Raw genomic sequence first — 13,619 nt, forward strand, 5'->3', positions numbered from 1 at the left:
TCTTTCAAATACCATATGATTTCACTTATATGTGGAATTTAATGAACAAACTGAAGTACCAAGCAAAATAGAGACCGACTCATAGATAGAGAGCAGGCAGACAGCTTGGGGGGCTGTTGTATGGGGAGAGTGAGCAAAAAAAGAAAAAAAGAGAACTCATGGACATGGACCATAGTGTGGGGATTGCCAGGGCAGGGGAGGGGGTTGGGGGGCAGGGGGCGGGGGAGGAGAGGATGGACAGGTAGAGGTGGCAGAGGGTGTAAAGGGGATAAATGGTGATGGGGAAAAAATAAAAAGAATTTAAATTCTTTAAACCATTATAAGAACCAGAAAGATCAATCACTATAACTAAGAAAAAGTATGAAATGCTCATGCATTCAACAAATATTTATAAGACATAGTACTTACTTAGCCTTCTTGTAAATATAAAGATGTATAAGATCATGTCTTTGCCTTTTGTATGAGTTTAGTATAATTTATTCTAGCTCGTAATATCTCATTGTCTCATGTCTATCCTTCCTAGCTGTCTGTTTTGAAGCTCAAACCCCTGTAAGTTAGTTTTTCATTATTAGGCTTTGGATTCTCCACCTTTCTGTTCATGTGATCTGGTCTCTTCTATACCCATCTTGTTCTGCCTTGATATGGTGGGAATCCTCTAAAGTGCCCCCTCATGATCCTTGAGTCTTGGCTAGACTTACAACTTCACTTTAAAAAACAAACAAAAGAAAACAATATGGCAGAAGTTATAGAATATTATTTTGTGAATCAGGTTAGAAAAACACTTGCTTCCACCTTGGACACCCTCTCTTGTTCTCTCATTTGCTCATGAGAAAGCCAGCTGCTCTCTGGAGAGGCTCATGTGGCAAAAAACTGAGGGAAATCTTTGGCCAGCAACCAGCAAGAAACAGACCCTCAGTTCAACAGCGAATGAGAAACTGAGAAATCCTGCGAATAATCCCATGAGTGAGCTTGGAAGCAGATGCCTCTTCAGTCAAGCTTTCCCATGAGACGGCAGGCCCAGCCGACACCTACACTGCAGCTTTAGGAGAGACCTAGAGACAGAGATACCCAACTAAGCTGCACCAAGATTCCTGATATACAGAACTTGTAAAACAGAAACTGTTTGTTGTTTTAAGAAACTCAATTTTGAGATAGCTTTTTACATAGCAATAGACAATGAATATAGTTGATCCTTGTCTTGTCCTATGCCAAAGACACAGTCTTCTCACTATCCTAGCACTGACCTTATTCTAGCTCTCAGGCCAGTAAATAGGCAGCCCCAGTACTACTCTGTTCTCTGTCCTTCAAAAAGAGTGAAAGTGAGCAAAGGAAACTTCCGTTGCACAGCAGACTGGTGACCATAGCTCTTCCGTGTTTCCTGCAGACCCAAGGTTCTGGTGTCAGTTCCTGGGCTCAGTCCAGCCTCCAAGGCTGGTGGAAACATCTCTTTGGGTCATTTTCTTTCCTAATTTTCTTTCATGAAGAACTGGATGTTAATCTCGTCTTCTCTGTTCTTTTTAGCATTTCTAAGGCAGATGGATGGCTAATTATCTTGTGCAATCAATCCACAGAGTTTCAAACTCAATTCCAGCAGCTTTTTAATACTTTTTCCTGAAGGTTAATAAGTAGTCAAGATGCTTGTACATTTCTACCACACTGTTGAAAATACAAACCCAAGTATGTTAGAAAGATACCATTGTTTCCACTCAGGAGTTAATGTTCTTTTAAAAATAAATAAATAAATAAACCCAAGGGCATACAAAACCAGGAAAAAACAGTGACCTGCAAAGAGACTGCACCTCATGGAGAATGCAAGCTAGAAAGATGTATATAGGGACACTGTGAGAAGCTTAGTGTTGGCAGGTTTCATACTAAAGACTAGACTGACTTCTACGAGGAACATTACATCTTGTCCTTTATGAGAACAATTCTCCGACCATGTAAAAGTGTCTCTGTATCCATTAATGCATCATTCTGAAAAGCCTATGACAGAGGAAAAGTCTGAAATCTCATCTCACCCTGAACTCAGCTGACATAGAGATCAGACAATAGAGATTTCTCTTTATGAGAGCGTAAAGAGTGTAGCTTTTATGCTCTTAGGTAAGAGCAGAATTGTAGAGGCAGAATAAGATTTTCTTTGGGGATATGGATGTCTTTTACCTAACAATCATAAACAATTCTAAATACCTATCAGGTTCCATATCCCGTGTAAGACTCAAACAAGAGCCATTGTGAGCCATCAACAAGAGCAAGAAGATTTCTACTCTAAAAATAGGATAAAACAGAATTTTCCTCCCTTTGCACTGTATCCCCATGGGATAACTAAGACAGTTGTATCCTCAACAAAGAGCTGTGATTATTACCTGACTATCAGATATAATCTGCTTGTGTTTTGAGAATTTGATGGGTGATTGAGTGAGTTGCATGATACTCAGCTTGAGTCCTCTAGAACTCAAGTCCAGTGGGAAGGGCAAAGGTGAGACAGCCACTATTGAGATGTATGCCCATTTCTAAAATAGATATAGATGGACCCCTTGTCACAATATTTTGCAAGACCTGAGACTGGAAAGAGGCATTGGCAAAAATAGAATTGAGACTTAGGATGTTCCAAAGGGCTATCCTTAAGAAAATGAGGAAAGAAGCCAACTTAAAACATCCATCCTCTGAAAACCTGTCACTGTTCTCAGATATTTAAATGTAGAGTTCTGTGTCTGAAAATGTCAGCATGGCCTACAAAGATAGTCTTTGATGTTCCTTTAATGGGTTTTCTCCCACGTCCTCCACCCCAACTAAGGCTTGATGTCCCTCTTTTATCATTCATTACCTTTGTGTCCTCAACTTAGCCATCTCAAACACATTCTCCCTGTGCCACAAACACTCATACTCACACACAAACACCACAGCCTGTTCCAGGTCCTTTGTTGTTTTCATTCAAATCCAATCAAAATAAAATGTTCCCTCCACATAGAGATGCAAAAGCATCAGCTTACTGGCCATCATTTACAATTTACACCAGGTACTGGGAAGAATATGAGTCACTGCCTCCAATTCCAAACTACCCGATCATGTTGCAATCTTTATTCAATGAATCTCTAAATAGGTCTTTGAGACAGGAAGGAGCAGTGACTCAGAGAGTGGATGAACTAAACTACCTAAGTCTATCTTAGACCTAGTGTATCCCTCTGCACACTAATGTAAAAGGCAGCGATCGTCCCATGCTACAGCCTTCACTGTCAGGTGGCACTTCCAAGTTCAGCCTTAAAGAGGGTAAATGCAATCAGACACAGCTCAAACTCTTACTCGGCTACTGAAATTCTAGTCAGAAGGACTCAAGTAGAGACCACATCCCTAAAGTAAATAGTAGTGCAACCTCAAAACAAATTTACTGCATATCTTTAAGGGCTGAATTATGTCCTCTCTGGAATTCATACATTGAACTCCTAGCCTCCGTAGCTCAGAATGTTTGGAGTTAGGGTCTTTAGAGAGGTTTTTAGGATCTAATAAATATGATTGGTGTCCTTATGAGAAGAGAAAATGTGGACACAGACATCGTACCGAGGGAAAACGATGTGAAGACATAAGGAGAAGATGGCCACCTACAAGCCAAGAAGAGAGGCCTGGAACTGACCCTTACAGTCAGAAGGAACCAACCCTGCCAATACCTTCATGTTGGGCTTCTGGCCTCCAGAGCTGTGAGACAATAAATTTCTGTTGTTTAAATCACCTTGTCAGTGGTATTTTGTAATGGTAGCCTTAGCAAACTAACATAATACCAATTTCCACATTAGGGAGAAGCATGGTTCCCTGGATAGAAGCATGTGTTGAGAGTCAGATAAAGCTTGGTTGGAGTTGCAATGTCATCACTGCTTCACGGTGTGAAATTAGGCAAGGTGCTTCACCTTTCTGAAACCAGTTTTTTCATCTGTAAAATGTGATTAACAATGCCTATCTCATAGAGCTGCTATGAGGATTAAAGGAGTTAAGGACATGAAATGCTGGGCATATGCTAAGTGTTCTCAGCACCAATGGCTTCACAAGTCTTTGAACTTGATAGAACATAAATATATAAACAACAATGACATTAAGAAAATAACCTCTCTGTGTGCTAGAAATGTCAATCTTTGTAGTTTATGAGTAGTTCAACATCAAGGGAAAGCTAGTCATCATGACTTGAACGTATCTTGGATGAATTATGAATGGTTCTGCTGACAGTCTCGTAAGTTAAATATGATACTTCCAGAAATAAATTGATGCAATGGACTCAATAAATTTTTACAACTTTCCCAAGAGATGTTGAAAACTGAGAGATAGTGAGCCCTTAATTGCAAAACCATTTAGGTCCCGGACCCCTACAACCTAATCCAGTCATTGTGCATGATTGGATTGTGGTTTAGGGTTTATTGAATGAAATCAGGTTTCTATTTAACTTCCTCTACCAAAAACTGAGAATTATTCTGCTTACCAGAGAAGTGCTTATCCAAGACCTTTTTTTTTTTTTTTTTTTTTTACCTTATGGATTTTCTGATGATGCCCTCATTGTATACTTTATTCAGGGCAGTGCAACAAATGGGATAATCACAACACAGGAGTAAATGTTGCTACAAGAAAAGAAAATATCAGAACACATTTTTGTTTTTTGACCTTTTTTTAAAACTTTCTTCAAGTGAGACCACCAGTGGTAAGTGTCCAGTGTCCTGGTATTCTGATCTTGGATTGCTTAATTACATCCAACAGAGAGGAAAGCACCAGCCCTAGCACAGTCTGTAATCATACCAAATCTCTGGGTTAAGGTGGTCTTAGCTGGTTGTTCCAAACTTCCCCTGTTCTTCTGGTCCCTATTTTTCTGACCCCTTCACTCACTCATTCATTCACCAAATTCTGTGATCACTCTATGACTATGACTAGGCTCTGCTGTCCATGGAACGGATCCCAATCCCAAAATGGCTCCCAGACAGAATTTAAATCAGATCTGAGATGAATGTCTTAAGTAACAACTCCTTTCCTCCCTCCCCCGGAAGTCATATCCAATTCTGATTTTCACCTTTGGACCTGACTCTAGAGTAATGGTGATTTCTTAACTATGTATATGTTTTCGTTGTTTTTGACTTTTTAAAAACTTTTTAAAACATTCTTTATTGTCGTAACCTCTTATTGAACGTGAGGTAGGTGGGACAGAGAAATTAGAGAAAACTGACCTACAGAGAGGTTGTATGGCTTGCTCAAGGTTACATCACCAGGGCCTGGGCCTTCCCACAAGGCTGTCTGGTTGTCCCTCAAAATCACACAGCACCTACCCAAGGCAGAAACACAGGACACTAATGTATTCACATTGCCAACCCATATTTTGTTAATGGGCCTTCCTACCCCCAAAGAAAGCATTCATTATCCTCATTACCTGCTCACCTGGTTCCTTAGGAAGCCTGGAATAAGTTTCTCTCACAACTGCTTAATACACAATGGGATTTGGGAAGGGCATTGTTGAGTCATTTGCAGCCAAAGGGAAGTGTTATTTATAGCAATCTGCACAAACCAACTTTCGTGTTAACTAAAATGACTGCCCTCTGGCACAAAATAAGTACCAGGCTAACTGCCTATTAAATATATAGAGACTGTTAATTGCCTCCTTCAAGTTTAGCCATCTTTCTACCTTGGTCATAATCTATTCTCTGGCCTCTCCCAAATAGGTTGCATTTCATTCAACTTCAGAGGGTTCTCTTTCCAATATAGTTTAAGCCAATATTTTACATTTTGGCCAAGGATGACTATGAGGAAAAAAGAAAATTTTGCAGTATTTCCATCATTGTATGGTCTCTATGTATTTAGTTTATAATTATCATTTGAACATCACCCTATAGTTTATATCATTCAGCTTTTGCACACTTCCTTTCCCTTGTACACTATCCTCACTGTTCCCACCAAGTCTCATTTTTCCCATACACCAAACTGATGTTGCCATCCTGAAAGGCAGGACTCATTTCTTGTTCTGGAGCTTCACATCAAGTGCTCACTGAGGTTTATGCACCATAGCACAAGTTAAATTAGCAACAATAGATGCTCCTTGACATTTTTTAATGTAAGTTGAGTGAGTTCTACTTGCACATTGCCTTGCATTTTACCTTTTTACCCTTACATGATTGGATATGCAGAGAACCCATAAACCAAGACACTACCATTCTTCCATTTATATTACCGTTCTGTTAACCATCGCCGAGCCAGTGCCCAAAGAATTAGGTGGAATCACTCTTATTTGATACACCACGTTCCCAGTATACAGAAAATGAACCTGCATAATTTTTTCAGTTTCGAATAAAATCTCTTATCACATACATGTCCATTTTCTAACTTTGCTTGTTCCTAGATGCTGGAGTCAATAGTAACTTTAAATTTTCTCTCACATTTAACTATTACTAATAAGAAATATTATCAAAATTTTTATCTTTGAAATTAGGAGTTCATATATATATATATAATAGAGGAATATGCAAATTGTCCAGGACACCGTCAAAGTAACGACCAAACAGCAGGCTGCATGGGGCAACAAGGCTGGCCAGGGGGTTAGTGAGGGATGACCAAACGACTGAACAAGCAGGCTGCGTGGGGCAACCAGGCTGGCAGGGGGGCAGTTGGGGGCGACCATGCCAGCAGGAGGGGGCAGTTGGGGGTGATCAGGCCAGCGGGGGGGCAGTTGGGGGTGGCTAGGCCAGCAAGGGGGGGGGGCAGTTAGGGACAATCAGGCAGGCAGGCAAATAAGCAGTTAGGAGCCAGCGGTCCTAGATTGTGAGAGAGAAGTTCAACTGCCGGTTTAGGCCCGATCCCTGGAATTGTGCCTAAACTGGCAGTCAGACATCCCCCATGGGGTCCTAGATTAAGAAGAGTGCAGGCTGGGCTGAGGGGACCCCCCTCCAGTGCATGAATTTCATGCACCGGGCCTCTAGTATATATATAAAAGCCTAAGAGAAAAGCCGACCGGCTGGTAGCTATGACGCACAATGACTACCAGGAGGCAGACGCTTAATGCAGGAGCGGAAACCACAGGCATGGAAACATGAATCTCAGAGGGAAAGAGCGGGGAGGGGAGGGCAGGAAGAGATTAACCAAAGATCTTATATGCATACTAGAGGCCCGGTGCATGGATTGGTGCACCGGTGGGGTCCCTCAGCCTGGCCAGTGGGGATCGGGCCAAAACCAGCTCTCCAACATCCCCTGAGGGGTCCTGAATTGCAAGAGGGTGCAGGCCAGGCTGAGTACATATGTACTAGGGGCCCAGTGCACAGATTTGTGCACCTTGAAAGGAACTGTGGGCTGCGAGCCTACAGTAGGAACAAGTGTGGTTCTCAGCCAATCCTCCACGCCCCACCTGGCTTCTCCCACCACAGCCCCTGGTCCCCTGTTTGCTGGCAACACCGCTCCTGCTGCTGCTGCTTCCATGTACTGATGACACGGAGTGATTAGGACCAGTGCAGCAGTGGCTGTGAGCAGTGGCTGCTGCCCTGATTGCCCCTCAGAAGCAGGGGGAGGTGGAGAAGCCCTCGGGGATGATCAGGGCTAGCAGCCACCACTCCCACCCACTGATGGCGCCAAGTGATCGGGACTGGTGCCAGGCACCGGCAGCAGGTGCGAGAGGGGCCGGCACTGGCAGTGGGTGTGAGCTGTGGCTCTGGCACCAGCAGTGGGTGCAAGTGGGGCCGGCGTGGGAGCAAAGAATTTTCAGTAACTACCAGAAGCTTGCCCTGATGACAGCAACCAGCGCCCCGCCTTGGTCTGGTGCCCCTGCTTACCTGCTCCACCATCCTGCCACGGCCGATGCCCGCCATGTTCCATGCACACCCCCTGGTGGTCAGCGCACGTCATAGCAAGCAGTTGTTTGGTTGTTTGGTTGTTCTGGTTGTTTTGCCGTTTGGTCTATTTGCATATTAGCCTTTTATTATATAGGATATATATTTAAAACTTTACTAGAGACTTCAAACTTAGCCAAATGTTTGAAACTCCCATTTCTAAATTTGAGCACAAAAACTGCAAAAATTATTCAGTGAGTAAGAAAGTAAAAAAAAAAATAGATAATTGAAATGAGTGTCAACCTTGAAAGTTATATAGATTAATGTTGGAGATCTTTAAAATGTCAAGACAAGGCATTAAATGAAGGTAACATGAAATTTGTAAGATACTACATATGGAATATTAATTGTTCTGTAACATAAACACACATATATGTACTTATAGGTACATGAAAAATGACTTTTACTTTTCAATGTTTTTTTCTGAAATTTTCCCCTGACCATGAACTATATTTTACAATAAAAATACTAATTAAGAAATCACCAGTCTCTTAATATAATTTTCAAGACCTCGGTTTTATCTATGTGCACAAGGTTAGGCATCTCTGGGTTGACATGACTGCTTTTTTTATGCCATATGTATTGTACTCCATTGGACACTGTTCTAGACCAGAGTAAAAAAACCTTTTTTCCTATAAAGAGCTTGATTGTAAATATTTTAGACTCTGTGGACTCATCTCTTTTGCACCCACACAATTCTGCTGATGTAGTTCAAAATCAGCTAAAAACAACATTTAAATGAGTAGGCATAGTTATGTTCCAATAAAGCTTTCTTTACAGTCCTGGTCAGTGTGGTTCAGTTGGTTGGGCATTGTCCTGTGCACCAAAAGGTTTCCAAATCAATTCCCGGTCAGGGCACATACCTATGTGGTGGCCTCAATCCCCAGTAGAAGGCATGCAGGAGGCAGCTAACTGATGTTTCACTATCACATCAATGTTTCTCTCTCTCGTCCTCTCCCTTCCTCTCTAAAAACCAATAAGAAATCTTTTTAAAAATATAACTTTCTCTACAAAAATAAGCTGGAGGCTGGATTTGGCCCATGGACCATAATTTATCAATCCCTGGTCTAGATCAATATTGTAGCCACTAGCTACATGTGGCTATTTAAATTTACATCAATTAAAATGAAATAAAATTTAGAAATCAGTTTCTCAGCCAGTGGCTGCCACACTGAACAACACAAATATAGGACATTTTCATCATCACAGAACACTTAAACTCATCTCTCAAGATGTACAAACTGCACTAGAATTCTTTGGATAAGAATGAAAAAATAACATTTTATTCCATAAGCTACTGAATTCTAGTCATTTTAACACTCCATGTGAATGATTTATAATAGCATCAAGTAGTGTGAAATCTTCATATTCTGCACAAAATTGTCATCGTGTGATTTTAAGCAGCATTTTAATTTTCACCAGAGATGAGGTGTTAAAAAGCATGTTGAAATTTTATTTAGAAGATTTAAGAATGGAAAACTGATACTACCTATATAATAAGGATTACAGGATTGGCTTCCAATGATCTTTTTTTCAAAAATATCGTAGAAAACTGAAGTTTAAAATGCAATAACTTAAAATATACCCAAAAATTATGAGTAGGGGAGGAACAGGTAAATAGAAAGAAATCTGACATAATCCTGTCTAGGAAATGTATCATTAAAAACTGCCATCTGGGTCAGAAGTGTTTGAAAGGGAATTTGTCCAAGTATTACTTCCCATTACTTCTACCCCAAAAGCTCATGCTTGTTTCTTTAAGAATCAGAGATGGATGCAAAATGAGACAGGGTCACTTCCTTTTATAAAATCATAAGCTATAAGAGTCTCCAAATGATGACAACATCGCTTGCACATGAAGAATAAGGGGAAGGGCCTTAAGAGAAAATAGCACCATAGCATTTCCCACCTCTTCATCAGATCTGCATAAGCTTCCTCTCCCCTCCCCGCTGTGCATTTCCAATAGAAAGAGGAGGAATCTGCAGATTTCTCTGTAGCTCCTGCTGGGGGTCCCCAGGCAGAAGCTAACTTTACACCTCCCTAGACACTCAAGAGCCAGTGTACCTACTGGTCAGGCCATAACAGATTACAGCTCTACACATCTATAAGTGACACACACAAGGGGCAGATTCAGTGAGAACCAAAGCCCCACAGAAGCAATTCCTGCTCCATAAGAATGTCTCCTGCACAGTAGCTCTCCCACTGTAGTCACAGCTGGTCCCCACAGCCAATTGGCCTGGAGGTCAATTCCTCCCAGTGACACCAACAGCAATCAAGGCTCAACTACAACAAGACTGTGCACACAGCCCACAAAGAGGTGTACCTAGAGTGTCCACCTCAGGTGACTGGAGAGGTTGAACCACTGGGCCTTATAGGACACCTACTATACAAGGCCACTTTATCAACTCAAGGAGACTTAGCAGATCTACCCAATACATTGAAACAAACATAGGGAAGCAGCCAAAATGCAGAGACAAAAAAAAAATGTCACAAATGAGAGAAATGGAAGAAAGCAAACTACTGCATATAGAGTTCAAAACCACAGTTATAAGGTTACTCAAGAATCTTCTAGAAAGCCCCAAAGGACTTAGTGAGACTTTCAAGGATCTTAATGAGAATGCCAAAAAATGGAAAAGGACCAGTCAGAAATTAAGCATACACTGAATGAAATAAAAAAAATAATATACAGGGATTCACCAGTAGACTAGAGGATCCCGAGAATCAAATCAATGATTTGAAATATGAGGAAGCAAAAAATACCCAACCAGGAGAGCAAAAAGAAAAAAAATCCAAAAATATGAAGATAGTATAAGGAGCCTCTGGGACAATTTCAAGTGTACCAACATTCGAATTATGGGGGTGCCAGAAAAAGACAGAAAACAAGATATTGAAAACCTATTTGGAGAAATAATGACAGAAAACTTCCCCTATCTGGTGAAAGAAATAGACTTACAAGTCCAGGAAGCACAGAGAATCCCAAACAAGAGGAACCCAAAGAGGACCACACCAAGACACATCATAATTAAAATGCCAAGGGCTAAAAACAAAGAAAGAATCTTAAAAGCAACAAAAGAAAAACAGTTAGTTACCTACAAGGGAGTTCCCATACAACTGTCAGCTGATTTCTGAACAGAAACTGTGCAGACCAAAAGGAGTGGCAAGAAATGTTCAACGTGATGAATAGCAAGGACCTATAACCAAGATTACTCTACCCAGCAAAGCTATCATTCAGAATTAAAGGTCAGATAAAGGGCTTCTAGATAATAAAAAGCTAAAGGAGTTCATCACCACCAAACCAGTATTATATAAAATGCTGAAGGATATTCTTGAAGAAGAAAAAGGAGGAGGAGGAAGAGGAGGAGGAGGAGGAGGAGGAGGAGGAGGAGGAGGAGGAGGAGGAGAAAAAATATGAACAATAAAATGGCAACAAATACATATCTATCAACAATTGAATCTAAAAATTAAACAAATAAGAAATCTAATGAACAGAATAAACTGGTGAATAAAATAGAATCAGAGGCATAGAAATGGAACAGACTGATGATTCTCAGAGGGAAGGGCAGGGGCAGGAAGAGATTAAACAAAGATCTTATATGCATGTATGCATTGTCTATGGACAAAGACAATGAGTGGTGAAGGCCTGGGGTGGGGCCGGAACTGGGTGGAGGGGAGCTATGGGGGGAAAAAAGAGGGACATCTGTAATAATCTCAACAATAAAGATTTTTTTAAAAATTTTTAAAAAAGAACCACTGAAAAAAGTTGTTGGGTAGCTAGGTTAGGTAAGGTGCTGTGCTTCCTGTCTAGTGAAAGTCTTATTTCTCTCCACTACAGAGGAAAGAAACAGACTTGTGATAGCTGCTACCACTCTTCTATGCAATGTAAGGATCCAGATGTGTTGAAAGATTAGAAAATGGGCTGGGATTCTCGACTGAATATGTTTAGACAGTGCATATATAGCATAGGATTGTTTTTATCATCCCTATATAAGTGTCCTTGTTTTTTAAATCCTTATGATCCTCTATATATTTGGAGCACAATTTTCGCCCAGTGCCCAAGAAAACCTATAATGGTGTATTCCAATACTGTGTCCTCCTTTTTTGTCTACTTGATATTCCAGTTTCTGAAAAAGGGATGTTAAAAATCTTTCACTATGAATGTAGATTTTCAATGTATTCTTTGGTTTTATTTCTATTTCAAAGCTATGATGAAAATTGTAAATTGTTTTATGATTCTTCTGTCTTCTTGGTAGGTGTTTTATTAATGTAATGAATCTTTTCTTTTCCTTTTTCAATGCTTTTACCCTTGCATTATATTTTGTCATTTTAACATTGTTACTTCTGTTTTCGCTTTATTAACATCTGCTTGGCATATAATTTTCCTTCCCTTTATTTTCAAACGTTCTGCATCATTTGGTTTTATATTTGCCTCTTGTAAACAGCTCATAACTGGGTTTTAAAATTCAATTCTGAGAGTCTGTGTCAGTCACATAGATTGTGATTCTTGACATGTTTTCCTTTCTGTTATCCTGTTTAATGTGCATCTTTTCCCCCCTGATCTCTTGTTGCTAAAATTTTCTTTATTCCGTCTTTCTCCTCTAATTACTTGGAAATTACATATATTGCTACTCTTCTTTAAATAGCCACCTTTAAATTTTAAAATGCATCTTTAAGCATATTTTTAAGCCAAAAATTAATTTATTTTTTTACTCAAGAAATAGCCAATGCCTGCCTACCTTAAGTGAGTCACTGTCCAGGGGTTCTGCAGAATAAGAAATGTACAGTAATGAAATGGAATTTATATAAACAATAAACACTATCTATGGGTTTTTAAAGGACAGCAAAGAGGCCAGTGTGGTTGGAGTGGTATGGGAGAGAAGGAAGGCAGTGGGACATGAGGTCAATGAGGTTATAGGGCAGGGGTGGGCAAACTTTTGACTCGAGGGCCACAATGGGTTCTTAAACTGGACTGGAGGGCTGGAACAAAAGCATGGATGGAGTGTTTGTGTGAACTAATATAAATTCAAAGTAAACATCATTACATAAAAGGGTAGGGTCTTTTTTTTTTTATTTCAATAGTTTTATTCATTTCAAACATTTTAACAAGAAGAATGTAAACACTAATTATTATAATTTGAAACTTCAAAAAATGGAGGAATCATAGCACAATAACATACCTTATATTGAAGATGGCAAAGGCAAAATAAAATTGCCTAACAAAGGAAAGGTACAAAAGCCTTTCAAATTAAACTTAAATATAATAAAATAATTAAAAACTAATACAAATAGAAAAGAACAAAATGTGTAAACAGTAAATTAAACATTTTCTTTAGTGCAACTTCCAAATTATGCCCGGGACGTAGATGTAGATGGCAATGTAGACTGGGTTGAAAGGTTTTTGGTCTTTAAAACATCAACTTCAGTGGGAACAGTGTTGTTGGTCTCCTTTTTAGCTAATGCTCTGATACTGTGCTCTCCAGGGGCGTGTCTCCCTACATCACCACGATAACGTGTCTACGCATTCCCAGGGTGATGTCGGGGGATGCGTCCGCGGGCATTACAAGAGCCTCTGGAAGACTGAGAGGTTGTTCCTTCTACTGAATGGGCGGATATAAATCCGCCCACTCAGAAGAAGGAGCTGCGGCCGTGTTTCCCGACGTTGCCATGTTAACACTGCTGCTGGTGAAGGAGCGGAGGGGAGAGCAAGAGAACCCTTCACTCTTTCTGCTCCGCGGGCCAGATAGAACAGCCGAATGGGCCAGATCCAGCCCGCCGGCTGTAGTTTGCCCA

This window comes from Plecotus auritus, assembly GCF_963455305.1.
Source record: "Plecotus auritus genome assembly, chromosome: 3".
In the NCBI taxonomy this organism is placed as follows: Eukaryota; Metazoa; Chordata; class Mammalia; order Chiroptera; family Vespertilionidae; genus Plecotus; species Plecotus auritus.